This window comes from Bombus impatiens, unplaced genomic scaffold (assembly GCF_000188095.3).
Source record: "Bombus impatiens unplaced genomic scaffold, BIMP_2.2 scf_0582, whole genome shotgun sequence".
NCBI lineage: Eukaryota > Metazoa > Arthropoda > Insecta > Hymenoptera > Apidae > Bombus > Bombus impatiens.
The window spans coordinates 905045-910557 of record NT_177001.1 but is presented as its reverse complement, the minus strand read 5'-3'; the positions used below and the strand labels follow the sequence as shown (position 1 = coordinate 910557).

At 36.3% G+C, this 5513-nt stretch overlaps 1 long non-coding RNA gene across 1 annotated transcript; it reads left to right on the top strand.

Moving 5' to 3' along the window:
* The first annotated feature begins 1464 nt into the window (after positions 1–1464).
* Positions 1465–4163, top strand: LOC112213305. Its single transcript, XR_002947196.2, has 3 exons — positions 1465–2144; positions 2737–2937; positions 3085–4163. It is a non-coding gene; the product is annotated as an uncharacterized LOC112213305 (long non-coding RNA).
* Positions 4164–5513: the final 1350 nt, after the last annotated feature.

Genomic DNA, 5513 nt, shown 5'->3' with positions numbered 1-5513 from the left:
ATTATCCTAAAATAACCTGTAATTAATTATTTTCCAGTAACCCTCTGTAAAAATGACGGAGTTGAAAAATGTGAAGGGTCTAAATCCCAAAAATTAAAAAGGATTTCACATTCGACTGGTCAGACTGACAGATTCACCTTCTATGTATATATTTACAATTTTAATTCCCGTTCTAGGATCCAAGGATTTCCTGTCTAGCTAAAGAATCTATACGAGGTATGCATATATCGCCAGGTTCCCTTAGGTATCCGGGAAGAATTCAGTGACCGAAAAGTCGGCGAACCGTGCGGGAAGATTCACGGATAAGGAATGGGGTCCGTTTGATCGCGGGCCAGCGGTTGAAACGAGGTGAAAAACCAGCCCCTACCGTATCACTCGGCTTCTTTGGCCGGGATCGGGCCGAACAATTAGACTCGAACGAGAAAACCCTTTTGATGGCGATGCACCGCGATGAACGCACGACGGACATATTAGTATAATAAGCGGCGGCCTGTGTGCGCGTATATAGATTACGAGACAACAAAGAGAACGAATGAAAGAAGCGACGGAGATAGCAGTAGCGATGATGAAAAGGACGAGTAGTGATCGGTGGGAGAACGCCCGATTTTAATGTGTGCCCAGGTGGTTGTGGACAGAACAGCCGCGGTTCTACGGTAAATTATTTCATATCCATTGGCCTACTGCATATCTTTGTGATCTAGGAGCCTCAAACGGCTAATTAATCAGGAAAGAATTTTCTAGATTATTATCCGCGACTATTATGCCTGGCATCTATTTGATCGCCATTGGCCATGCCGTGGAAATATGCGAACGGAAAATAGAGGATAGATGAGAATCTTCAACGTTTAAATTTAAACTCACTGGTTTATCCTGAATGTTTTAGTGGTTCCAAATCGACGCTCTTATTCTAAATGAATACAGTTTCGCTGAAATTCGATATGTTTAAATCAAATGATAGAGATATACCTACATGTTGTAAATATATTTTAGGATCATTTTAGTATCGTATCGAAGTGGTTGAAACTATGATTTCTCTGCCTATAATCCACGATCAATAGAGATAATTTGAAAATTGTTTCAAAATCAATTCATATCATATAAAGATTTTCCCAAGATCATGCAGTTGTTATTCAAAAGTCGTTTGAAAGTCACATAATAACTGTTTTAAAGATTATATAATAATCATTTTAAAAATCATATATACATATATCTGTGTAATTAGAAACTTTTAATGGCTAATTCAGTGTTCTGTAAATAACATCAAAGATCATTAAAGAAGTGTCATATTCATAGAAGTATCTCGAAATCCAGAAAATAGGGCTAAAAAGCCTCATTCGCCGTCTCTATGGTTCCAAATACAATCTTTAAAAGCATAAACCTTTTATAACATTTATGTAAAAACACTGATAACTATAGTTCCAATAGTGATCATAATGAAGATTGCTAATAGCTCTCTATCAAGCAATCATCCTCCTGAACTCGATTCTTCGACCATTAAGATCAAGAATCTTTTACAGGGTTACCAAACTCGTTTAAATGCGGTTTCCTCGGGGAAAGATATGCACGAACGTCACCACCGTCGCGCGTTTCTGTTCGTAGTGATGTCGTAAACCAATCGGTCCGCGATCACGCACACGCACACACGTACCACAGAAAGAAGCGAGAGCGGAAAAAGCGATAAAACGAGAGCGATAAGGAGAACGAATCGAAGGAAGGAGGAAGGGAATCCAATATAACTGCACACACGTTTATAGGGTCGATGGGAATATATTGGAGCGGATATTGAAATACTTGTTGGTAGTTTGAGTCGAAGGCGAGAGATGCCTTTCTCGATGCCATCTTGATTGCGCAATCGAGGCATCGGTCCACGAGTACAGAATTTAACGATAAAGATCGTACGGATTATAGAATCCTAGACGGGGAACAGAGCCCCCTTCCTATCTATCCTCCTTTCCCGGGTTCTGTGCCTTTATCGGTATTACGAGTCTCAACCCCTCGCTGTTTACGAGAGAACCGCATCGTTCCGTTAAATGAAACCGATATTATGTCATCACGGTTACAATTGGTTACTTAACCTCACCATTCCTTTTCTGGAAGTTTCTTCTTGTAAATCAAGTATATCCATGGTTTTCGTTCATTTACAGGTTAGTATATAGATAAATTTGCCTATTTTTAACAGTTTTTATAATTATATTGAGATGTGAGTTTAATTTTGCCGTATCTTACGAATCATTTCAAACATAACCACATTTTTTAATGGTCAGAAAGTTTGTTAATTTTGTAGAAGATATGAAAGAATTGTTATTCCTTGTTACAGTTTTATGCATAATGATTTTCTTAAAATATTAGGACTAAGTGTTTTCAAACTAAGATCAAGCAGAAAATTGATAAAATATAAGTTACAAATAACGTTACAGAAATTACGTTTAACAAATATTTATGCACCTTTGATCTACGACCGTTCTGTTGCATCTTCGCCGCTGTATATCTTGCTCTTTTCTAATTAAAATTTCATCGAGAACCTCCATTGATCCGCCACGTAATTGAATGGTCTGATGCACGGAAATCTTCTATTGAATTTGCGGTGAAAAGAAATTTCCGTTCCCAATAAAGAAGATTCCCTCTGAACCACTGTACACGATTGTGCTTTACGATTCTTTATAACATTTTGTATCGTATTTCGATAAATAGAAAAAAAGTCAAACGAAATATTTCAACGTTTTCGTTAATTTGCAGAAACGGAAATGTTAACAAAGCAAGGAAAAGAGAAAAATGTGCACCAACAATTACAGTTTATATTAAGAGGACCGTCGTTTCACGCCCTTTGCATACTTTCCTTTCTCTTTCACGAAAGATATGTATTCAGTCTTGTATAATAATCGCTTCGTATTTCTTGGAATAAAGAGTCTTTGAACGAAATAACTGTCCTTGTATTAGGTAAAGCACAAAGTTAATATTGAAATTCCATCATATTCAAACGAAATACAAAGAAATTGAAATTATCAAATCTTTTTAAGTAATAAATTCTTAATAAACATTAACATCTATAAGTACAAATATTTACTAACTACATCTATGTTACAGTTTCAAAAATATCAATAAACACGAATGGAAACGTGATGAACACAAGAAGTAATTACAATACGGATAGTCTTTTACAGTTTCTGAAACGGAGAATTTCCTGCATAATTCTATATTACAAAAACGAAGAGGGATTAAGGAGGAAGATAGAATTCTGGAACGCGAACGATTCTGTCGAACGGAAATGCAATTCGCAGCGGCGCCGGTAGTCGAGTCTCAGCTCGAGTCGACAGATAGATAGAGTCAAGATTCAATTAGCTCTAGCTGTCAACTGCATGATACTCATCGATTCAATACACCTTCTCGTTTGTGTGCCCCCGCACATGCTTCTTTCTCGTGCGTGTTTGACTGCGTGAGCGAGCGCGCGCACGCGACCGTACGCCAGTTCAGGTTTCGCGTTTAGTCTCGTTACGTTTTGCACACCCGAACTCCTCCGTGTGTATGTGTGTCATCGTATACCTGTACTATACATACGTGTTTGATCACGTGAATGCGCTTAGTACACGCGTGCATGCTGAAAATTAGCCCGGTCGGGCAAATCGTGAATTTTGGAAATGATTTTACGGTCGCGGGAGAGTGCGAGGAGTACATAAATTTTCGACGAGCTCGATTTCACCGAATAATGAGACAGACCATCTGTCGTAATAGAAATACCAGTAATATTCAAATTCCCGATTCACCGTGTTTAACGTACAAAAAGAACCGTGTTATACAAAAAGAAAACATTCTAGCTAGTCAGTTTTCAACTGTAGGTTATGTTGATTGAATCAATATGATAAATTTTGTTTAATTTGCTTTAAATATCTACTCATTATACGGTTGATGCTCATTTATAATAATAGTATGTAGAAAGAAACGATATAGTAAGCTTGAAAGTTAAAATACTCAGAATCGACCTCCATTGGTATAATCACATTCAGAACTATATATGTTTTGTAAACACATTTTGAATCTTGGGTTGCAAAAGTTACTTGTGAGTTGATATTCTGCTTATTTTTATAATCTTTCAGCAAAACTATAGAATATTACGACCTCTTGCTCACTGACGATAGTCGTATCATATAATGAAAGTTAATCTATAATTCTTAAAGATATAATTTCGATTAACATCGAGTTCGGTGCCCCTTTTATATTGAGTTTTTAATTTTCTTGGTCCGACTAAAGTACGCGGTTAATATAACGTTTTAACATGGTTTTAATTGATCATCCGTTCGTAAAGATTCGGATCCGCTTTTGAATGGTCGTTTTGAATACGTGAAAGAACACCCGTGGAATTCTGTGGTGACCGATGTGCGTGTAGGTGATGTAGGTATCACTTATCCGAGAGCGGGGCGATACCAGCCATTTTCAATTTATTTCAAGAGCCTTTTCGTGGCGGAGAAAAGAAGGGTGCCACGACTACCGGCAGAGAGATACCTATACAAACGACCTTCGACTTCTCTGCTTCCGACGACCACTTCCATCGGCAGCCGTAACCAATAGCCGTTTCACGAACCTGATATTAAGGTATTAAAGTTATTTCGATTCGAATATCATCGGACAACGTGTAGTCGGTGCTTAGCATTATAAATGATCCATCAATAATCATATACATATGCGATTGAGAAATCAGTCGATAATTAAACTATGATTATGATTAGTAACATTAGGCTTACCAAATCCATCAAAATGACGGATTTTAGATTTTTTGTTTTTACAGTTACTAGTGTAATTGTAAGGTGACCGTAAAAGATAAAATCTTTTGGTAAGCCTAATATGCTTTTGGCAAAATTAGCGTTTGCTTTTACTGAAATAGAGACATGATTATGTATACGCCTATTTATTTTCATTATACTATTTTAATTATGATGATATATGTGTTCTTTACAATTTAGTACATATTCTTTGTATTTTTTGCGATATATTATAGATCATAGTTAAGTCTAGTAGGTTCTAGTGTTAACCAATCTCGCATGAACTTTATTCTATCTACTTTTATTATATTTTAAACAATATGGAATAGCTCCCATACGAATGAAATTGCTTTATTTTGTAAACTATAGTTTACGCCCCAGTTTTATTCGTGTTAACGCCATTGGTAATTCATTTTTTTCGTGGCTGAAATTTTAACGTGAAGAATGTTATTGTTTTATTAACCTAATATAATCTTCTAAATATTTTTTTATTGGGGAATATAGAAATAATAAAGAATAGAATTGAGATTGAAAGCCTTCTATTGCACAAAATATCAAAGTACATACGCGATTTCACTTGGCGATTCCTTTTTAACCACTTTTCAAATGGTTAATGATACTCGCTTTTTGATAATATGTATTACGAAATGACGGTTGAGTAGCTGCGCGCTTGAAAACCATTTCAAACTAGAGTACTTAAAAACCTTCCAATATTCTCGTTAATTTTCCTACAAACGCGCACTCGAGATATACATACAA